This window comes from Balaenoptera borealis, assembly GCF_965194805.1.
Source record: "Balaenoptera borealis genome assembly, chromosome: 14".
Taxonomy (NCBI): Eukaryota; Metazoa; Chordata; class Mammalia; order Artiodactyla; family Balaenopteridae; genus Balaenoptera; species Balaenoptera borealis.
The window spans coordinates 77,016,950-77,041,353 of NC_138875.1; the positions used below are offsets into that span (position 1 = coordinate 77,016,950).

General features: G+C 46.4%; 1 long non-coding RNA gene across 1 annotated transcript; it reads right to left on the reverse strand.

Annotated features, from left to right (window-relative positions):
* Window positions 1-15,881: 15,881 nt before the first annotated feature.
* On the reverse strand, window positions 15,882-19,707 carry LOC309610756. The gene is made up of 2 exons (XR_014234151.1): window positions 18,429-19,707; window positions 15,882-18,036 (listed from the first exon to the last, which is right to left on the reverse strand). It is a non-coding gene; the product is annotated as an uncharacterized lncRNA (long non-coding RNA).
* Window positions 19,708-24,404: the final 4,697 nt, after the last annotated feature.

Consider the following 24,404-nt stretch of genomic DNA (forward strand, 5'->3'; position numbering starts at 1 on the left):
GGATGGAACAGGGTGATTATGGGAGGTCCTGAAAGCCAGGGAGAGGGGATTTCAAGGAGGATGCGAAGGGCAGTAATGGAGTCAGAAGCTGTGGTGATATTACAGCTGCCTTCTCGACCTGGCTACAGGCTGATATGCTCACAGGATGAATCTAATCTTTTTCTCTGACCCAGGCATTGGGCTAAGTGTTGTCTGTGTGCTGACTCACTGAATAATTGCCTGGACAACCTCACGAGGTAGGTACTGGCATTAGCCCCATCTTACAGCTGCAAGAGAGAGGCTCAGAGAGGTGAAGTGACCTTCCTGAGCTTGCACAGCCAGAGAGGAGCCAAAGGTGGATTTGAACCCACCTCTGCCTGACTCTGGGTCTTGTGTGCTTAACTGCGATGAGAAACCACTTTTCCTTGCTGGAGAAATACAACTGCATTGTTGCATGAAAATCCACTGGTGCAGGACTCTCTCCCATGCCAGTTCTCCAAAGGGTGGAAGTGGGTTGCCCGATTCCTGCTCCTCTCCCCACAACTTTGGTTGACACCCTCCCTGGCTGGTGTCACTGGAAGACTGTATTGTCCTCCACCTCTGCGTTGCCAGCCCCATCCCATCCCCGCACACCAGCCGGCTGTGGATATGGGTCAGCTCTTGGAGTGGGGGCAGGGCTGCCAGCACCTGGGGACTTGCCCCTGTGGCCAGAGCAAAGTCGGAGCTTAAGTTGCCTCCACCTCCCTCCCCCTTCTTCCCACTACCTTCCTGGCTGCCCGCAGTGGTCCCCACCCCACCCCCTCGGCTTCAGTGCAATTTAATGTCTCATCGAGCTGTCCCTATTTGACAAACAGGTGATTTTGCTAATAAGGAATAAATGAGATCCACAGAATAAGAGCGGGTGTGCAGCAGCTGGCGTGAGGGCAAGATGTGCCGAGTTTATTAGAATAATATCTGGTTGCATGCTCGGTGCTCAGGGTCCAGGCTGGAGGAGCGCCTCGCTTTCCTTTCTGATGCCTCCTGCTCCTCCCTGGCGGTCTTGTCCCTGTCCCCTCCCAGCTTCTGGAAGGTGCCTATTCCCAATCCAGGCTGGCAGGGCTGGTGCAGACCCTGGCCCTGGTGCCCGCTCCTTCCTGTGGGGGGCAGGGATGGGGGCAGCCAGAAAGCTCTTAATTGGAAGACGTTGGGGCTGATGGATGATCGGAGTGGGGTGGGCGAGTGTGCGCGTGAGTGTGTGTGTGAGCGTGAGAGCGTGTGCATGTGTGTGAGTGTGTGGAGGGGATCTGAGTGGGAGAGGCGTGTCTCAGAAAAGAGAGCAGGAGAGAGTGGGGGAAAGAGCTGGAACTGGATGAGGAGTGTGGGCACAGGAGGGGGAGAGAAGGGAGAGGTGGGGACCGGGGGATCGGAGAGAGAAAGAGAGAGAAAATAGAAACACAACAGGAAGACAGAGTGAGAGACACATACACACAGAAAGAAAGAGAGAAGACACGTTGACTGCACAGCGCTAGCCCAAAAGGTTGGCCCAGGGAGGGCGAGAGGGATGCAGAGGGATCCAGGGAGAGAGCGAGAGAGACATTTAGAACCACAGAGATGGACACACATAGAAAGATGGAGACTAAGAATCCAGCAGCTCTGCTCAGGGCAGGGAGACAGGGAGGAGGAGGAAGGAGTGGAGCCAGTGGAGAAAGGAAACAAGGGGGACAGGGCAGAGGTTTGGGGTATGAAGAAGGAGGAAGGAAGGCGAGCCGGTGGCCAAAGAGTGGAGGAGAAAGAGGTCAGGGGCTCGGCAACTTGGGGTTCCAGGGTGGCTCTGCCCTTGACCTGGGCTGGGCGTCCTCCCTCTCTGGCCTCAGTTTCCCTCACCTGCAGGATGAGGGGTTGAATTGAATGCCTTGTACCAGTACCTCTTGTGCTACTGGCTGGATGAGAAAGGGGAAGAGGAGGTTTGGGTGGGGAGAGGCGGGGTCACAAAACGGGTGTGACATTTCCTATTCTAAGGCTGGGACTGGAAAGAAAATGTGACCCCAACTTCACAGTTGCAATCTGGCCATGGCTCTCCACGCACCGGAATGGAAATGAGGGCAAAGTCTGCAACAGAGGAAACAGAGAGGAGACAAGAAGGTGGGTTCAGGATGAAAGGGGGAACTGGGAGCTTGAACTGGCCTGCGTCTGGGAGCCCAAGGGACAAGTCCTGCCCTTCCCACCTCTGTCTTGGCTTCCGCTGTTCCCTCTGCCGGGGACCTCCTCCTCCCTTCCTTCCTGGGCCACCTGGACTCACCCTCAAGGTCCAGCCCCAATACACCTCCTCTCTGAAGCTGTCCACCACCTCCCATCCCTCGTTCCTCTGAGCCTTGGGAGCAGTCAGAGGAAAATAAGAGAGTGGGGGAAATCCTGGAAGGCTTCCCAGAGGAGGGGAGTCCGTTTCAAATGAGACCTTGACTCCCAGACTTCAGTCAGGTATGCCTTTTGGAGTCTGTACCCCACCTGCCCATGACCACGTTTACTTAACATTGTGCTTGAAACCAGCGTACCCTTTGTACTTAAACAAATGGATTTAGAAAAAAAATCTGTGCATGATACAGTGGTGAGTGGAAATCCAGAGTCCCTTGATGGGCTCGTTAACGTGTTTTCTCATAGCCATTTCTCTTCCTGTGTGACTCAAGGGCATTAAAACACGTGGGTCTGAGCACTACCTATAATGGTCCATGGACACAGGAAAAGAGGGATAGGAGCCCTGGTGGCCCCAAATGGGAGCCCAGGCCAAGGGAAGAGGTGGGAGAGTGTGTGGGGTTAGAGAGGCAGTGGTGGGGCAGGGCAAACAGATCCAAGGGGGCCTTTACTGCCATAGGAGAACAGTGGGCTCCCTTTGGGAGGCAATAGGGAGCCAGAGCAGGTTAGGATGGGCAGGTTGAAGCATGTCCAGGGAGGCTCCGGTTACCAGGAGCCACGAAGTTGAGCCGGGGGTGTCTCACATGGGCCCCGTCACTGTTCCTGGCCTGCCCTGTATACCTGTCAGTGCTCTGTACCCACGGCCACCACTGTCACCATTCTCCCTCTCTCTGTTTCTCCGTTTTGGTCACTCCCTGTGCCCCTTTCAATGCCATTCTATCTGTCTTTTTATTTTATTTTTAAAAAAACTTTTTAAATTAATTTTTTTATTGGAGTATAGTTGATTTACAATGTTGTGTTAGTTTCTGCTGTGCAGCAAAGTGATTCAGCCATACGTATACACATATCCACTCTCTTCCAGACTCCACTCCCACATAGGTCATTACAGAGCACTGAATAGAGTTCCCTGTGCTATACAGTACGTTCCTATTAGTTATCTATTTTATATATAGTAGTGTGTATATGTCAATCCCAATCTCCCAGTTTATCCCCCCCTTTCCCCCTTGGTAACCATAAGTTTGTTTTCTATGTCTGTGACTCAATTTCTGCTTTGTAAATAGGTTCATTTGTACCATTTTAAAAAATAAATTATTTATTTAATTTATTTATTATTTCTGGCTGCGTTGGGTCTTTGTCGGTGCGCGTGGGCTTTCCCTAGTTGCAGCGAGCAGGAGCTACTCTTCGTTGTGGTACGTGAACTTCTCATTGAGGTGGCTTCTCTTGTTCTGGAGCACGGGGTCTAGAAGTGTGGGCTTCAGTAGTTGTAGCATGTGGGCTCAGTAGTTGTGGCTCGCGGGCTCTAGAGCACAGGCTGAGTAGTTGTGGCACACCGGCTTAGTTGCTCTGCGGCATGTGGGATCTTCTGGGACCAGGGATCGAACCTGTGTTCCCTGCATTGGCAGGTGGATTCTTAATGACTGTGCCACCAGGGAAGTCCCTGTACCATTTTTTTAGATTCCACATATAAGTGATAACATATAATATTTGTCTTTCTCTGTCTGACTTACTTCACTCAGTATGACAATCTCTAGGTCCATCCATGTTGCTGCTAATGGCATTATTTCATTCTTTTTTATGGCTGAGTAATATTCCATGATATATATGTACCACATCTTCTTTATCCATTCCTCCGTCGATGGACATTTAGGTTGCATCCATGTCTTGGCTATTGTAAATAGTGCTGCAATGAACATTGGGGTGCATGTATCCTTTCGAATTATGGTTTTCTCTGGATATATGGCCAGGAGCGGGATTGCTGGATCATACAGTAGCTCTATTTTTAGTTTTGTAAGGAATCTCCATACTGTTCTCCCTAGTGGCTGTATCAATTTACATTCCCACCAATAGTGCAAGAGAGTCCCCTTTTCTCCACACCCTCTCCAGCATTTATTGTTTGTAGATTTTTTGATGATGGCCGTTCTGACCGGTGTGAGGTGATACCTCATTGTAGTTTTGTCTGTCTTTTTGAATCGCTGTTATTTTCCCTCTGGGTTCTAGCACCTGCATGGCCCCTGCCCCACGAGGCAGTCTGCCCCTTCCTCACTGGCCCAGCTCTCTCCCCCTCCCTGTCTCTTCTCTCTCTGTCTCCCCAACTCTGCTGTCTCTACTGAGCTCTCTCCCCAGTGTCTCTCTGCATCTGCCTGTCTCCGATTCTGTGTCTCTCTGTCTTTAACTCAATGCCTCTCAGGCTTCATATGTCTTCCTCTCTTTCTCTCCCTTCCCCCATAAGACAAACGTGTCCGACCCCACTCCAGGGCTGTCATCCTCCGGTAACCCCACCAGCACACCATCTCTCACACCTGCACACCCAGACCCCAACGCACACGCTCTACCCACAGCTCACGGGTCCCTACCTTGGCCATCTCCCCTGAGGATCCGCCCCATCTTCCTTTGGGCATAATTAAGCTTCCCCTTGACCAGTTGCGAGCCCAGGGCAGAGCACACAGTAGGTTTTCAGGAGTCGTTTGAGGAGTCTTTGCTCTGGCTCTTTCCCGGTCCTGTGTGGATTTATCCCCAAGAAACACACCCTCCCCCGGAGCGGAGGAGGGAGAGGCAAACAGACATACCCATGGTCCACCACGGTGCCCCTCACACTTTCTTGACAGCTTTCCTGTCGTGGGCTGTCTTCCTTGCCATCCATCATTTCCTCTTTTCCGCTCCCTCCTCCAGTCCCACACCCCATCACTCTCGCTCAGGCGAGCTGAGAGCTGCCTCGCTCTGCCTCCCCTGGGTGCCCTCCCCCATCTCCACCTCCACTGGCCCCAAAGCCAACAGTCACCCCTCCCAAGCAGCATCTGTCAGGGCGTCTCCGTGATGGGGAGGGAGGTGTTTGGAGAACTGAGACTGGAAATGATTCCAGGACATGCTTAGAGCTTAGTAAATAGCCCAGAAGGCACACAAACACCCCGCTTCACCTGACCCTCCTCTCCGCCCCCTCCAGCCACACCCCCCAGGTTGCAGTGGTGGGTGGAAGGCAGAAGTTTCCTCTGAGATTTCTCAGGGCTTCCCTATACCAGCCAACACCAATACCGAGACCAGACCAGCCTTTAAGAATGATGCTCAAAGTTCTATCGTGGTATTACATTGTAAGCATTTGGCCACGTTTAGATCTTTAAAAAGCAATTTCTAAAACTCTAACACAGAATGATTCAAACTACAACATGACAAAAAACCAAACCCAAACAAAATGCCCTTGCATAGGAAACAGACTGGAAAGAAATAAGCTGTAATATTAATAGTGGCTGTCTTTGAGTGGCAGGACTCTGGGTAAAACATATATATTTTCTTCCTCCTTTTCTGTATCTTCCAAATGTTTCTTAATGAGCATCTTAAAATTAACTCATTGTTTTCAAACGGCTGTGTTTGTCCATGCATGTGTATATACATTTAACATATTGTACACTGATTTAACAGTGCTATTTGGAAAGTGCTTTATTTTCACGTTTAAATTTTCTTTATTTTTTGAGTAGATAATTCATTCACATGGTTTATAATTCAAAAGGTACCAAAAAAAAAAAGGTATAAAGTGAAATCTCTACCTCTGTCCTCACCATCCCCAGCCACCTGGCTCCCCTTCCTGGAGAGAAGAGGTAGCACCTGTTCTTGTGTATGAATTAGGAATTCAGAAACAGACATACACTTTTTTTTTTTAAATTTATTTATTTTTATTTTTGGCTGTGTTGGGTCTTCGTTTCTGTGCGAGAGCTTTCTCTAGTTGCGGCGAGCGGGGGCCACTCTTCATCGCAGCGCGCGGGCCTCTCACTATCGTGGCCTCTCTTGTTGCGGAGCACAGGCTCCAGACGCGCAGGCTCAGTAGTTGTGGCTCATGGGCCCAGTTGCTCCGCGGCATGTGGGATCTTCCCAGACCAGGGCTCGAACCCGTGTGCCTGCATTGGCAGGCAGATTCTCAACCACTGCGCCACCAGGGAAGCCCCAGACATACACTTTTAAGGAAAGAGATGATGCAGTGATTTCTTTAGCATCACTCAGTTTTCCTTCCTGCTTCAGGATGATTCAGTCCTGGACCAAAGGTTGGAATTTCCCCAACCTGGGGAATGTGGTCTGTCTGACTCTTGAACCCTGCTTGCCAGTGCACCTGGCTTCTCATGATAGCAGAGACCCAAAGAACCCCTTTCCCTTCCCTTTTCAAACACTCTATTATTCCTGACTATAAAAGCAATGCCTAAATGAAAACATCATGGAAACGTGTAGTATAGAACGTTCGCTGTTATCCCACCCTCAGACATAACCAATGGGAATGCTTTTGGCTAATATTCCTGCAGCTTTTTTCTTTTTTAACGTGCATATTTTTAAAAAGTGGGTTGGACTGAGCAGCGTTGTGGCATTTTCCAATTTTTCACTTAATTTATCTTCGCTTAATTTATCTGCCCATGCCAGCACAGAGAGATCTTTCTCACTAAGAAGGTCCATTTTCGAGAGGTGTTTTGGGGTAAGAGAAGGGAAACCCTTTGTGGTCTGATGTGTCTTGTTTTTGCGGGGCCTGGGACTGGTGAGGTCTAGATGGGTGAGGTCAGCCAAGCTAGGTGACCCAAGGTACCTGATGCTTTGCCTGGAAGGAAGGAGGCTCACAGGTGCCCAGAGAGGAGCAGTCCCCGCTGCCAAGTAGGAAACAGACTTTGCTAGAAATGATGAAGGGGTGCCTTGGTCTAATCTAGCATCAGTGGTCCAGGCAGTGGGGCCCTGTGAAGCCTCCTCCCTCAGTTTCCAGCTGAGTTTCTCCTCTGCAGATGGAGTCAGGCAGACTGGCAGGTAGAGATGATGGAGGTGGTGGCAGCAGGTCTGAGGAGAGCTGGGAGGGGTGAGAGTGCAGAGAGGGAAGTAATTAGGAAGCAGGCGGTATCACAAATCTCCCAGGCGCGCTGACACCCGGGGAGAGTGATCACACACTTGGAGTCAGCCCAGACAAGTGTGAAAGCCCTTCACTCCATCTCTAGGAAGAAACAGGAAGGGGAAGACGCGGGCTGGGGAACCACACGACAGCCCCACCCCCAGCTCTCCCTCCAAGACAGCCCTGAGGTCATCCTCACACTCTCCCTCCCTCAGCCCTGGCCTGGGTCAGGGAGCTGTGACTCAGAGGTGTGGAGGGGCAGCCTCGAACCCTGCCAGACAAGGGAAAGGTCCTGGAAGGATATGCCCCGGAGAAGGAAGGTGAGGAAAGACTTCATCATGGCATCCGATCAAGGCTAGGTAGAGGTTACCAAGCCCTCAGCCAGCTCAAACTGCCCCTCGTCAGAAGTGGCAAGGTATGCTTCCTGTGCTTGAAAAATTGGTCCCCAAGGAAAGGGGAAATTGACGTAGGTTGAACAGAGCCTGCGTACCAGGGATGAGACATGTGTTATTTCTCAACAATCTTGCCATTTGCTCCATGAAGACATGGAGGCTCAGAGAGGCTGAGTCCTTGGCCAAGGGCACACAGCTATTAAGTGGTGGAGGTGAGATCTACCTATTTTGGAAGTCCAAGCTTCCATCACACCATCTCCCTGTTCCCCTGAGAAAGAAGAAGTGGAGGCTCTCTCTAGAATAGGTTCTTGGAGGTACAGGTTTCAGAGGCACGGAGGTGGGTAAGTTGCCCTTTGATTCCAAAAAGATAAACAGGAACACATAGCCACCAACACCCACTGGGGCTAGCTGTGGCTCTGCTGAGAAGACTTGAGAGAGAAGTCTTTTGGGGTTAAGGGTTCTGCTTCTAAGGGAATTAACAGAACTGGGATTCTTCCTCTTCCTCTGGCTGCAGCAATTTCCCACCTGGGAAGGTGCCTGAGGGAGCATCTTTCAGTGGCCACGGCACATGGCCCTGCGGGTGAATCAGGTTTGCACGTTCATTCTCTTCTCAGGTCGGCCTCCCCGCTGCAGTAGACGTTGGGGGTCGGTAAGGACTGGGAAACTGGGAAGGTGGGGTCATCAGTGGAAGGTCCCCAAAGTCAGGCTAAGACTGATTCACACCGAGGTTCTGTCGTGAGACCCCCTCTCCCATAGCCTCTTTCCAACCTCTTCTCCTATGGCTCTCCCCCTTGTTCACTCTGCTCCCAGAACATTCCAGAATATCTCCTGATTTGGGGCCTCTGCTCCTGTTGTTCCCTCTGCCCAGAATACTCTTAGTTTTAGACCTTTGCTTGACTGTTTTCTCCCCTATGTTGAGCTCTCAGCTCCAAGGTCACCTCCTCAGAGAGGACTTCCCTGACCAAAGTCACCTCCCATTATTCTTTTTTCCCATAGCCCTTACTGATAAACTCCATAAACAAGTTAACAGAACGCAGCCGGCAGTAGGGGAGGGGAGAGCCGTGCATATACATGTGAATATGAGGACATGCACGTGTGTGTGTGTGTGTGACTGTGAATGACCACGTGTGTGTGTGTGTGTGTGTGTGTGTGCTTGGGTCTAGGCATGCGTGTGAGTGTGCGTGTGAATTTCTATGTGGTCTCTGAGCACGGATGTGTCTCTGAGAGCATCTGATAAGAGTGTGTGCATTTGGGGGGGTGTGTGTGAATGTACGCATATATATCTTTGTATATGTGATTGTGTGCATGTGTACTTCTGTGCATGGAAATATAAATGAATTGATGAGACAGATGCACACATATTTATGTATCTATGTAATACCTCATTCACATACACTCACGTGTATCTGAATGCGTACGAGTGGATATGTATTTATGATTGTGTGCATATAAGCGTCTACACTCTTCTAAACAGGTGTGTCTGAGTCTCCCTCCCTCTCTCCTTTTCTTTCACCTCCCTCTGTATCCCACCATCCTCCCTCCCCCTCTCTTCTTCCTCCTCTTGCCCAGGTGTGCTGGCCTAAGAATGACCACTTCAGGTGGGCCTCCCTGCTGCCCTGGCTTGGGGCGTTCCCAGCAGGTGGAAAGCAGCTCAGGAGGGGCTCTTAGCAGGTGAAAAATCCAGCTCCACCCCCACTGAGCCCCAGTGAGAAAGGAATTCCCTGCAGGCCCTTCCCTAATCCCCCAGCAGATCCCTCCCCCACTTACCTCTCCGCATCTCCTGGAACAAAGGACGCTTTTTCATTCTGTACTCATGGGTGGTCATGTTCCTGATAGCTTCGTGGGGGCTGGGAGAGACTTCAGAGTCATGGGGAGGGCAGTTGGGCAACCTCTACTGGCCTCAGTTTCCTCTTCTGAGAAACAGAAGACACTACAGAAGGGTCACCAGGCAAAACCAGGTATTGCCCATGTTGTTAAGTTTTATCACCCTCTTCACTTATCCATCTCAGCAAGTGTTTACTGAGAACCTAGTGCGTGCCAGGCTCTCTACTAGGGACTGGAAACCCAGAGATGAACAAAAGGCATCTCTCTATCTTGGGGAGCCATGGCAGAGGCAGAGGTGGGCGGGGAACCATAGAGAGCCATAGAGATCACTAGAATCCTGGATCGAACCTTATCATACCAGAAGGCAGGTGGAGGATTTAAGACCTTTCCAGGGCTTCCCTGGTGGCGCAGTGATTAAGAATCTGCCTGCCAATGCAGGGGACACGGGTTCGAGCCCAGGTCTGGGAAGATCCCACATGCCACGGAGCAACTAAGCCCGTGAGCCACAAGTACTGAGCCTGCGCGTCTGGAGCCTGTGCTCCGCAATGGGAGAGGCCACGACAGTGAGAGGCCCGCGCACGGCGATGAAGAGTGGCCCCCACTCGCCACAACTGGAGAGAGCCCTCGCACAGAGACGAAGACCCAACACAGCCAAAAATAAAAAAACAAACAAACAAAAAAAACCACAAACCTTTCCATAGCTCCATCTCACCTGCCTAACTGAAATCTATGTTCCTTAGCATGTCATTCAAGGTCCCCTTCACGTGAGGGGCCATCCACGCATCCATCCAATTACCAACCCACCCTAGGCTATCCACCCATCCACCTCCCTCAAGTGAGGGAGGCTTCCTGTACTCGCAGGAGTGTGACAGAGAAGTGGGCCTCGAAGAACGGGTGGAGTTTTGGGAAGTAGAGATGTCAGGGAGGGACCTTTTGGAAGACAAGTCATGACTTAAGAAAGAGTGTGGCCGCTGGACCTTGCAGTCTGACTGGTCCACAGCTGTTGGGATTGGGGTGGTGATGGGCCGTGATTGATTCCATGTATTGATATTGGTGCACGGGTAGGGGGCATTCCGGTTGGCAAAGTGCCTTCTCTCCTGTGACTTCACCTTTGCCTCCCAACCCCAATGAGGCTGTTGTTATTATGCCCATTTGGAAGAAACAGGAAAAAGTGGCAACTCATCCCAAGTCTGCATGGGGCCCAGTCCCTGCTTCCCTGTAAAGGGAAACACTTGGGAGAGACCTTGAAACTCCAGTGCTGAAAGATACCTCAGAGATGGCAGACTCCTGTTTTGTTTACACCTGCTTATGTTTTGACTTTTTCATCAAACAGCTGTTCCTTAATGTCACCATTAGGAACATACTTATGTTCCTATGAGTTCCATCATTTACCTGGCCACCCATCCATCCACCCCTCGATCCATCTACCTATTCACCATTCCTATACATCCACTCATCTCTCCATTCACCCCTCATCCACCTACCCACGCATCCATCTACTCACCTTTCCACCCACAAATACCCTCACCCATTCATTCATTTACCCACTATCCACCCATTCATTTACCCATCAACCCATCTATCCATCTTCTATCTACCCATCCATCCATACACTCATCTATCAATGCCCTCCTACCCGTTCAGCTACTCATCCATTTACCAACCATCCACTCATCCACCACATACCAACCAATGCATACTCCCATCCATCCAAATTCCCACATGCCCTCCAATCTACCCATTCACCCACCTACCATTACCCATCCTCACTTACCCACTCACTCATTTAATAGTTTATCCATCAACACACTGATCTGTCCTCATATCCACTCATCTATCCAGCCATTTGATCACCCCACACTCATCTACTCATTCATATTCCACCCATTCACCTGTATTAACTACTCCTTTATTCACCCACCACCATCCATCTACCTATCCATTCACCTACCCATTTATCCAGCCATCCACACATCCATCCAATTACCAACCCACCCTAGACTATCCACCCACCCACCTACCTATCTCTTTAACCAAACAATCAACCATCCATCCAAATACCCAAACTGACCACCTTCTGAGTAATCCACTCACCCACCCACCTACCCACCCACCCATCATTCCTGGGCACAGACTCCAGGTAGGTCTAATGGATCCATTGCAGCGGGCTTGCAGAGCTTATGCTGGGACATTCCAATGACCCACCCACCCACATGCAGAGGCCTGCAAGAATGGGAGGTGGGGATGGTGGTGGTGGCAGTAACTTAAATTCGATCTCCTCCAGGGTGTAAAGATCCCCTACAAACTCTTCCAGGCCCAGCGCTAAGAATTTTGGGAACTGAAGGAAATGGGAGATGGAGACAGAAACCTGGGGGCGGGGGGTGGAGAAGAGAGAGGAACAGAGAGAGATTGGTGAACTACTAAAAAGGGGACGAGAAAGAAATAGAAGTTATAGATAAAGGCAGTGGAGACACAAAGGGCGGGGGAGAAATGGAAGAAAGACGAATCGAAAGGCACACATTTCTTACAGCGGCGGAGAGAACGGTGAGAAAGCCAGGTGAAAGCTTTGGCGCGAGGGTCGTGAGTGTCCCGCCCTCTGGTCCTCCCCTCCCTCTCTGGAATTCTCGGAAGCCCATCCCGGGTAGGTCGGAGAAACCACAAAGCGTGGGGAGGGCGCGGCGCTCCCAGGCGCAGGGGAACCGCGGCTGCGTGGGCTCTGCCCGCTGCACCATCAATTAGGCGATCGCTGGGCCCGGCGAGACGCAGCGTCTGTGGAAATTACCTTTTAATTTCTTAATTACATTGTCCTCACCTGCAGCTCAACCCTCCTCCGAGTGGCGCTCGCGGAGCTGTTTCCCCTGAACCGCTCTCCGGGTGCCATAAATTAGGACGCTGATCGCCGGTGAGCGCTGGGGGTGTCCAGCGCCTCCGCGCGCAGCCCGCCGGCTATTTTTATTTGCTTCCGCCCCTTCGGGTAGCTTCTACAAATGCGCTCGCCTCACCCCGCTTCATCTCGACCATGAGACCCCAAACCGGTCCCAGGCGCATGGGTATCTGTGCTCCGACAGACCTGAGTGCCAAACCTGGCCTCTGCCTGGCGCTACCTGTGTCACCCTGGGCGAACCTCAGTTTCCCCGTCTGTCACGTGGAAATAAAAATAGCGCCGATTCGTCTGGATTGTGAGGCTTAAAGGAGATAAGCCTTGCGAAGCACAAGATCCCAAAGTGCTGTCAAAATGTGAGCTATTGTTCATTCATTCGTTTAGTGTTTACTGAGTGCCTACTATGGATCAAGCTCTCCAGAAGGCCCTGCAGATAACAGAGATGAACAAAACAGTGTCTGCTCTCCCGGAGGGAGCGGTGATTGTGGATGATGGCGATGATGACGGTGGTGGTGGTGGTGGTGATGATTCTCCTGTACTCAAAGGGTTCCAGGATTTAGGAGCCCCTTTGTGGGTGCTGCAGATGCACGCTTGGACACGAGGTGATGTTGGGGAGGCAGATGAGGATTTGGGGTGGAGGAGTTGTCAGGTGCGAGCGGAGTTGATCCCTAACATTGGTGCAAGGGCATCTTGGAGATGATATGACTGGGGCAATGGCTTGCTTAAGCCCACCCAGTCACTGGTGGATCTTGGGTCTGCCCTTTCAGTGCTTTCTCCTTCCATAGCTCAGTGGTTCTCAGAGCGTGACTCTGACAAGCAGCAGCAGCATCACGGGGGAGCTTGTCAGAAATGCAAACCCTCGGGCTTCCCTGGTGGCGCAGTGGTTAAGAATCTGCCTGCCAATGCAGGGGACACGGGTTCGATCCCTGGTCCCGGAAGATCCCACATGCTGCGGAGCAACTAAGCCCAAGTGCCACAACTACTGAGCCTGCGAGCCACAACTACTGAGCCCGTGAGCCACAACTGCTGAAGCCCATGTGCCTAGAGCCCGTGCTCCACAACAAGAGAAGCCACCACAACGAGAAGCCCGCGCACCACAACGAAGAGTAGCCCCCGCTCGCCAGAACTAGAGAAAGCCAGTGCGCAGCAACGAAGACCCAACACAGCCAAAAATAAATAAATAACATTAAATTAAAAAACTAATTAAAAATAAAAAGAAATGCAAATTCTCAGACCCTAGCCCGACACCTTCTAAATCAGAATCTCTGGGGTCAGGGTCAAGGAATCTGTGTTTTAACAAGCTCTCCATAGGATCTTTATGCACAGTAAAGTTTGGGAAGTACTCTCCTAACCAACTCAGTGTTTCCCTCGCTAACTGCCCTTATTGGAGAAAGTGGATCATGGTGCCCGATTAATGACAATCCAAGTTGCACCCAGGCTGGGATATCACCTCACATTCATGAGAATGATTGAAATAAAATAGACTGACAATACCAAGTTTTGGTGAGAATATGGAATGACTGGAACTCTTTTATATTGCTGATGGGAATGCCTCTTGAAAAACCATTTGGCAGTTAAATTGTTTTTCTTATAAACTTAAACATACACTGATTATATATGACCCAGCAGTCCCAATCCTAGGTATTTACCCAAGAGAAACGAAAAAATTATGTTCACACAAAGACTTGTGCTTCAACTTTTATAGCAGTTTCATTCATAACAGCTCCAAACTGTCAAACGTCCATCAGTTAGTGAATGGATGTCAAATTGTGGTATATCCATACAATAGAATACTACTCAATAATACAAAGGAATGAACTACTGAAGTATACAACAACATGAATGAATCTCAAAAGCATAGTGCTGAGTGAAGGAAGTCAGAAACAAAAGATTACACGCTGCATGATTTCATTGATATGAAATTCCAGAAAAGGCAAAACTGTAGTGACTGGAAGCTGAACTTTGGTTGCCTGGGGCCAGAATGAGGGTTGGGGGAAGGGTGGAGAGGCAATGACTCCAAAGAAGCACTCTTTTGGGTGATGGAAATCTTCCGTATCTTGACTGTAGTGGTTGTGCATAATTAGTCAAAATTCATTGCCTTGCACACTTAGAATTCATGATTTTTACTGTACAGTAAGTCCCCTACATACGAACGAGTTCCATTCCGAGAGCGCGTTCGTAAGTCCAATTTATTCATAAGTCCAACAAAGTTAGCCTAGGTACCCAACGAACACAATCGGCTATATAGTACTCTACCGTAATAGGTTTATCATACTTTTCACACAAATAATACATAAAAAAGCAAACACAGAAAATAAAGAAAACATTTCTAATCTTAACAGTACAGTACCTTGAAAAGTACAGTAGTACAGTGCAACAGCTGGCATACAGGGGCTGGCAGCGAGTGAACAGGCAAGAAGAGTTACTGACTGGAGGAGGGAGAGGAGGTGGGAGATGGTAGAGCTGAAGGATCGTCAGCAACAGGAGACAGAGGGCGAGCTGCAATTTCACTCACGCCTGACGTTGATGGAACCCACGTTCGAATCTTTGAAAGTTCGCAACTTGAAGGTTCATATGCAGGGGACTTACTGTATGTGAATGATCCCTCAGTAAAGCAGATGGGGCATAATTCCACTTCCAAGATGATATCCTAAGGAAATATTCAGAATGTGGACAAGGATTTACATATGAGGATGAACTTCAGAGAATTGTTTATTATGGTGAAAAATTAAATACAAACAAAATGTCCAATTGTAGAGGTGAGATGAAAAAAATGATAGTCTATGCACAGGATAGATTGTTGTGCAAATTATTAAAATAATTTAATGGTGTGGAAAAATACTCATGATAATGCCATTGAAAGGCAAAGGGTAGGATGTAGGCTCTGGGGACCAAATGCCTACGTTGAATCCTGGCTTTGCCACACACCAGCTGTACAATGTTGGGAAATTGTTTAGTCTCTCTAACCCTAATTTTCTCATCTGTACAATGGGGATGCCAATAACACCTACTGTATAGGTTGTTGCCAGGATTAAATAAAATAACACAAGTAAAATTCTTAACATGTGGCATGTGACAAACACATGATAAAATGCTAGCTAAGATTCTTTGCTATTACCAGTCTATATACAGTAGGGCAGTTCTGTTTAAAATTCTCTATAAAAGATAGAGACAGAAATACACAAACATTTACAGTGGTCAGCTCCAGGTTATGGGAATGCAATTCATATTAATTTTCTTCCTTATACTTTATTTTTTCAATTATTCTATCACAAGGAAGCATTAAATAGAATCAAAAATAAAACAAAAAACATTGTAAAGAAGACTTTTTTTTGCATTCCTGAAATTCAAAAACACATGCAGAGCATCATTCTAGACATGGAGTACTGTATTAGGGGTGTGGGATAGAGATGGGAGAAACAAAAGCATCCCTTGTTTTAATGTGCTTTGCTTTATTGAGCTTTGCAGATATTGTGTTTTTTTGTTTGTTTGTTTATTTTTTTTACAAACTGAAGGTTTGTGGCCACCCTGCGTCGAGCAAGTCTATCGAAGCCATTTTTCAACAGCATTATTTTATTTTAATTTTTATTTTTTTTTGCAAAATTAAACACACATCTGTTTTTACTTTGGCCTGGAGATAAATATTCTCTACTAATTTAACTTTTTTGTTGTTGTTGTTCATCAACATTAGAATATATTTTGCATTTATATAATAAAATATAGAAGACAATAAAAATAAGTGAGCATTGCTACAAGCAACAACAGAGATAAAACTCATGAGCAATATTCAGCCAAACACGGCAGACATAAAATGACATACACTGTATGGTTCCTTTTTAAAAAATTCAAAACTGGGCAAAACAAATTTATGGTGAAGATAATGGTTACTTTGGGGGCAGAAAGCAGGGGTCATGACCAGGAAATGGTATAAGGAAGGCTTCCGAGGTGCTGGGAAAGTTCTGTTTCTTGATCTGAGTAGTGGCTCTACTAATGGGAGTTCAGATAACTCACATAAGTCATAAGTTTATAGTTAAACTTATGACTTATGCACTTTTCTCTGTGTTATAACTTATTAAGAAAGCTAAGACAAAAGCTTTATTTAGTTCATTAAGATCAACAGTTGGCAAAGAATTATTGAATATTATTTTAGACACCTACAAAGTTCAAGTAACTGTCTTAGGTGATCAAAGATTCCAAGTCCATTCCACCATCAAATGTATATTATTTTCTTCTTAGTCATCCGTTTTATACACATCAGTGTATACATGTCAATCCCAATCTCCCAATTCATCCCACCACCCCCGCCAACTGCCACCGCTTTCCCCCCCTGGTGTTTTTTCTCTACATCTGTGTCTCAATTTCTGCCCTGCAAACCAGTTCATCTGTACCATTTTCTAGGTTCCACATATATGCATTAATATACAATATTTGTTTTTCTCTTTCTGACTTACTTCACTCTGTATGACAGTCTCAAGATCCATCCACGTCTCTACAAATGACCCAATTTCGTTCCTTTTTATGGCAGAGTAATATTCCATTGTATATATGTACCACCTCTTCTTTATCCATTCGTCTGTCGACGGGCATTTAGGTTGCTTCCATGACCTGGCTATTGTAAATAGTGCTGCAATGAACATTGGGGTGCATGTGTCTTTTTGAATTACGGTTTTCTCAGGGTATATGCTCAGTAGTGGGATTGCTGGGTCGTATGGTAGTTCTATTTTTAGTTTTTTAAGGAACCTCCATGCTGTTCTCCATAGTGGCTGTATCAATTGACATTCCCACCAACAGTGCAAGAGGATTCCCTTTTCTCCACACCCTCTCCAGCATTTGTTGTTTGTAGATTTTCTGATGGTGCCCATTCTAACTGGTGTGAGGTGATACCTCATTGTAGTTTTGATTTGCATTTCTCTAATCATTAGTGATGTTGAGCAGCTTTTCATGTGCTTCTTGGCCATCTGTATGTCTTCTTTGGGGAAATGTCTATTTAGGTCTTCTGCCCATCTTTGGATTGGGTTGTTTGTTTTTTTAATATTGAGCTGCATGAGCTTCAACAGCATTACTTTAAATTAAGGTATATACACCGTTTTTTTTGAAGATTTAATGCTACTGCACACTTAACAGACTACAGTATAGTGTAAACATAACTTTTATATGCACCGTGAAACCAAAAAAATTGTGTGACTTGCTTTATTGCCATAGTCGCTTGATGGTGGTGGTCTGAACCCCAACCTGCCCTACCTCCAAGGTATGCCTGTGCAAAAACGTGCGGCAAAAATATGATTCTTGCTTTCAAAGCAATTACAATTTACTTGGGAATATGCAATGGTAAAACATAGAAATAAAGAATTTTAACAGAATGGGAAAGACAGAGAGATTAGATGGGCAGAGATAGGAATGCTGTGACAAAAGTGGAAAGCCACGGAAGGAAATGTCGGCATTGTCTGAGAGCAGTGGGGAAGGCATTCTGGAGGATGAGTGATCACTGGGCTGGAAGGTGAACAGCATTCTTTGTGGAAGGTATGGCGGGAGAAAAGACGCAGAGAGAGGAATGTACAGACCATCTTTAGACAATGATGAGTTGACTATTGAGGCTTGATAGGGAGTAGGATGATGGAGGGTGGTGGGGAAAAGACCTGGAATTGTAGACGGAAGCAAGCTCAGGCAATGTCTAAGTTTGTAGCTTTGGAGCAGTTGCTACGTGCAGGCACTGTTTTAAATGCCTTACAGGGCTTCCCTGGTGGCGCAGTGGTTGAGAATCTGCCTGCCAATGCAGGGGACACGGGTTCGCGCCCTGGTCTGGGAGGATCCCACATGCCGCGGAGCAACTAGGCCCGCGAGCCACAAGTACTGAGCCTGCGCGTCTGGAGCCTGTGCTCCGCAACAAGAGAGGCCACGATGGAGAGAGGCCCGCGCACCGCGATGAAGAGTGGCCCCCGCTTGCCGCAACTAGAGAAAGCCCTCGCACAGAAATGAAGACCCAACATAACAATCAATCAATCAATCAATCAATAAATCTTAAAAAAAAAAATTCGTGTGAAAATAAATGTTTGTTGTTTAAAAATAAATAAATAAATAAATAAATAAATAAATAAATAAATAAATAAATAAATGCCTTACATATATTAACACACATGAAACCCTGAAGTAGGCACTCTTTGAAGCCCCATTTTACAAGAAGGAAATCAAGGCATAGAAACATTAAAAGACTTGGGGGACTTCCCTGGCGGTCCAGTGGTTAGGACTATTGGCTAGGGGATAGAAACTTGAACTGAAGCCTTCAACTCTGACCTTTTAGGAGAAGCAGAAAATTTCCATCTGTGCTGCAGATTTCTTGTCTTAATAAAGACGTGGCTGGGGTGGAGTGGGGAGAGAAGGGGGTGTTTCTAACTGTGAACAAAAAAAAAACCCTGAAATTTTATCTCAGCCTCAAGTGGAGCTCAGCCATGCCAAAAGATCCGTAATATTGATAACAATAATGATGGCGATTATTATATTTTATTTTTCAATCGTGGTAATTACTGTACATTAAGTCATTAGCATTCATTATTCCTACAATGTGTAATTAGGACAATGGTCGATAGATTGCTCCTGACTGTAATGAAGTTTTTATAATTGTAATTTATTGGCATCAAATTACCTTTCTTAAAACGAATCTGAACATCACACTCTTAATTCTGGGGGGGGGGGGTGACAATTATTTTTAATTAATGTTTCTTGTTTGTGCCACGCAGGGGGAGCTGTCCGACCAATCCAATTCCCTGTGTCTGCGAGGAAGTTAACCAAGAATATCAAAGGCATTCTTGAATCAGTCATCTATCACGAAACATCTTCCTCTTCCCCGTCCCCTACCCTGTTTCCATCATCTCCCTCCTCCTAAGCAGCGGCCACAGGGGAAAAAGAAACCCAACCATTTACCATCATGATTAGCTGAGAAGACAAGAGACGATGATGCAGATTAGTTAAGTCAATTTGTTGCTAAGAGTGAGAAGAATATATATATTTTTTTCCCTTCATAAATGGCTGAGTAGCCAGCCCTGTCTTGGAGGACATGGACGCTGGGGGTGGCTTTTGCTTTTGCTGTCTGCAGATTTCATTGTGAGGTTTAATATAAGGTGGTGATTCTTCCCCCCCCCCCCACCGACCCCCATCCGGTAATTAGCTAAGATGGCCTTTCCAAAAATATGAATCTACATCTTGTTTCTAGAAATGCTGAGCGAGACGTCTCAGGGCATTTGTTTTACTGTTGTAATATGAAATTGCCTATATTTGACTGGTTTTGACCTACAAAAATGGCAATTTAATGGCTCAAATGAATCTATCCACTGGGATGGTAATCAATGAAATGACTCCTCCCCAAAGATGATGATTAGGAGGGAGAGAAAAGGCCATTAGTTTTTAGGCTATTGGATGAATAAGAAGGGTGTTTAAGAGGGGTGGGCATAAGGAAAGGAGGGGGGCAGACTGAGGGGTACATAGAGAGGAAGTGGCCTGGAGAAAGGGACTGCCCTTTGCTCATCACCCATCATGTACCAAGCATAGGTCAGGACTTTTCGGTGCAGACGTGAAGTCACCTGCACAAGCTGGTAAGTGGTTGGAGTTGAAATAGAAGTTGGGGCAAATTCTGTTGTTTGTGAGGAAGCGCCTTTGTTAAGGAGGACAAAAGCTTAGTACCCACCCCCTGGAAAGACAATGTGAGGAATGAGTCAGGCCAAGCAGACCCAGCCGTGTCTCATACGACCTGTGTGACCTTCAGCAAGTAGCTCCATGTCTGCTGCAAATGTTACTCTGTAAAATGAGAGGAAACCGGGGTTCCCTTTTCACAGGACCATCGTGAGGGTTAAATGAAATAATCTACGAGAACGTATTTAGCACCATTCCTGACACATAGCAGATGCTAAAAAAAGTTCTCTTCCATCTCCTTTAATTAATGAATCTCTATATTTAAAATGGGGTCTGTGGCTTCAGCACGGGAGCAAGTCATGATGGGGACGCGTTGGCAGAAGAGACAGACGGTGGGAGAGAAGATCTCATTCGTGATGGGGTGAAGGTGGGCAGCGTAAATCTCATTTCTCGGCAAAAGCTGCAATTTGCCGGCGTTTTTAATTATTATTTTTTATTATGGATACAAATTAAAAATAAACTGTGTCTCAATCACAGTAGGGATTAAAATTGTTCTCTAATTGTTATCTTTGAGTCAATCTAGCTTCCATTAGCTCTGCTTCCTGAGGTATAATTGAGGGGTGTGTGTGTGTGTGTGTGTGTGTGTGTGTGTGTGTGTGTGTGTGTGTGTGTGTGTGTGTGTCTCCTTGGTTTGTGGGGACGGCACCTATTTCCATTTGATGCGCCAACTATCTCTTCCAAAGCTCCCATTTCATTTTTCCTTCCTCTTTGCTAAAAACCTTGGGGAGCAGTAGAGCTGAAGAGTATTAAGCACTAGATCCCTATCCCCACCTCACCTTCCCTAAAGTTTTTGTTTAAAAACCAACATACTGAGCGCTGTGCAGAGGTACTTTTTTGGATTGGGCTAAAGGTGGGAGTAGTGACCTAAGGTCAGTACACTGGAATGGCCAAGCTCAATTTCTTCCTAAATATGGGCATTGCCAGTCTGTGAATTTCACAAGGGCAAGGATGCTCATCTGTCTTGCTCACTGCTGCATCCCCAGAACCTAGAACAGTGCCTGGTATCTGGTTAGTTCTTGTTAAATATTAATTGATTTAACTCAAGCATGTCCCTAGGAGAATATTTGCAAAATGCATAGCATGCGAACATACAGTGCGTAGTATGTGGGTCATGGTAGCACTGAATAAAACACAGCTCCTATTATTTTTATCGTGATTTCCAAGCTCAGATGGGCCATCCTGAGGCTATTTCCTCCCCTTAAATTATATTTTAACATTCACTGTCTGGCGCCATTTACCCAGCCCTTGCTCTATATACGTGGTGCTTTGCATATATCATTGCTAATTCTCAGGCACTCTTAGTAGGCCTGTTTTACAGATAAGGAAAACTGAGGCACAGAGACATGAAGTCACTTGCCCCAAGTCACACAGCTGGTAAGTGATGGGGCTGGGATTTGAACTTAGGTCTCTGTCGGACTCCTAATGCTCAGGGTCTCTTTTGTCACTCTTCTCTACCTTGCAATCTCCAACTCATTTATTTATTCCAAGTGAGCAAGGTAATAATTTTTGGCCTCATTTTTTCAGGTGAAGAAAATGAGACCCACAGAGAAGTCTTATGACTTGTATGGAGGTGAGGGGTGTCACACGTCACATACCTGGGGACCTCATGCTAGTGGCCAGTGTACCAGGTGTGGATTCTTACCAGGGCACCTCCCTGCCTTCCTGTACTGGGCATTTAATCAGATGGAAATTAAAAAAATAGGGACTATGAAAAAAAATGAGGGCTTTGAATCCAATAAATAAAATTCAGATATTGAGACCAGAATAGCTGCATGGTGCTCTCAGCAAGAAGCTTAGCTGAGATCATAGCTAGAAAAGGGTTAAACACCAGGCTTAGGAAAAAAATGAAGCATTTGTCCATTCATGCTTTGCACAAATATTTTTTGCGCAGCTACAGGAAGTTCTGGGGATATGGCAGGGAACAAAAAAGCTGGACTCTGCCTTCAGGAGTTTATGATGTAGTGGGGGAGATAAATTTAATAAAATATTCACATATATATGTATATATAATTATGACTGTGACAAAATGCAAGAGGGAAAAGTACAGGGAGTTACAAGAGATGGTAACATAGGGATACAATATCATGGTGTCAATATCATGACTTGCTTTGGCCAATGTTACCTCTCTCCCCCTGGTAAAAATTTCTGGTAAAGATTTCTGGTAAAAGATTTCTGGTAAAAATAAAATCACAGTGTCAGATCTAGGCTGAGTCTATATGAGCTTTACTTTCGCAGTCATAGACGGTTGGATCCAGATGGTGCCTCCATCAAACTGACCTCAAGTTACCACAACAATCAAAGTTTCCTTGCTAACCCACAATGCAGTGAGACTGAGTGAGAGGCAAACTGCTGGGGTTGTTTGTTACTGCAGCATGACCCAGCCCATGCTGACACATACATCAGCTTTCCCATTACAATGCACTTAACTACCAGGTGGATTTTTTTTTTTTTGGTGTGAATTGTTTTGTTATTGTTTAGGAATCTACCCCAAGGAAAGAATCTGAAATGCAGACAATACCATATGCAGAAATATTTTCATTTTTTAAAATTCATGATCTTAAAGCACCAGAAATGATCTAAATAATTTTCATTGGAGGACTGGTTAGGATAGAATGCTATACAGCCATTGAAAGTAACAGAGAGAAAGATACAGAACTTTCACTCTTTCATACGTATCCAAGTCCGTATATGGATTCAGATTTGTAAAAATGTACACACACACACCACACACAGGCACAAGCAAAAGGCAGGCATGTAATACACCAAAATGTCACTAATGATTCACTGGATTATAAATAATTTTTTGTGCTTTTCTGTACTTAAAATCAGTAAAAAAAAATTACTATAAATTAAAAAAGATTGTTTAAGAAGATTCTTGAAATAAAATAAAAATAAGTTTTACATAAAGATTTCTTATGTGAAGTGAAGGAAGGGTACGAGATTGCATACAGAATGTGGTAAAACATGGATATGTCTGCATGGAAAAAAAAGACTGGAAGGAAATATACCAAAATGCTAATAATAGTCAGGTTCCCTGGGTAGTGTGATTTAGAAAGCTTTTTAGGAACTTCCTTTTTTTCCTGGATTTTCCCATTTTCTATAATGGGCATAACTTGGTTTTTGTGGTAAGAAATACAATACTTCAAAAACTGGTACTAGTACCGATGCCTTGATAAATTGTAAAAGGCCTCTTCTGCGCCCCCTTTTCCAGTCTTCTCTCCTCTCATCTATTTTATTACCATATAAACTTGTCCTTCTCATAAACTGAGTGGGTCTAAAATGGAATCCTGCTTTTTAGTGGCTCTGTCTTGACTTGGTTCTGGAAAAACGATGCCATGCTCCCTGAAAAAAATTAATAGGAACCGTATTGCTTTCACTCAAAAAGATCAAATTAATAACACAGACACACAAACCCAGTTTAATGCTAAGAGCTGTCAACGATACATCACCAGTAGCACATACGCACATTCTAGGAACAACCAGAGCCAACTGCTATTTCTATGGAATATTTCTTTCAAAGATGCCAACGTTTTCCAAAGATGTGAGCATATGTTTGACCTTCCTAGGCTTGGGAGAGAAGGTGGAAAAGGGTGGCATCTCCTTGTGTGCCTTTGCTGGCTGAGTGAGGGAGGGGCCTTCATGTACACGGAAGGTCACTGGGCTAGAGTTGCTGTGGCCCACTCTGGCCCCTGCCCACGTCCCTCTTCTTAGCCTCTTACTTGGTTCCAGCCTCATCTCTGCGCCATCTTCCTTCCAATCCCTAGGCCTTTGCAGGTGTGATCTCCTCCCCACCGAACTTGCTTTCTCTCCTCAGTTGGCAAAGCCCTGGGCCTCCTGTGGGTCTCAGTCTCCATGTCATATCTCAGAGTCAGTCTCATCTTCCCTATTGGAGGTTTTCACAGGACACAGAACTTTCAGCCCACTTACCCCAGCTAGTGACTGCATCTTTCTTGCTGTGCTCATTCGTCCAGTATCTGCCCCTTCCACTAGACTCTGAGCTCCAAGAGGGCATGGATTTTGTCTGTTTTGCTCACTGCTATGTCCTCAGAGCCTAGGACGGTGCCTGGCACATAGAAGATACTCACCAAATGGTTGTTGAAGGAATAAATGAATGAAAGAAACCCATGGGATCCTGAATGGCCCACTCTCACCATGGAGGAAAAAGGATTCCAGAGCTCCCTTTGCCTTTGGTCAATTGGTCTCTCTGACCCAGGGCCACATTATGACTTTCATGGGCTCCTTCTCCCATAAAAAGGTACAAATAATATTTTCTGAATGTGTTGGTATAAAGATGAATAGAATCCAGGCTGGATTCATTGGTATGTATACATTATTATTATATTCATTTTTCCTTTTGATTTTAAAAGAGACAGACATCAAAAGATGGGTCCCTAGAAGTATCATGAGC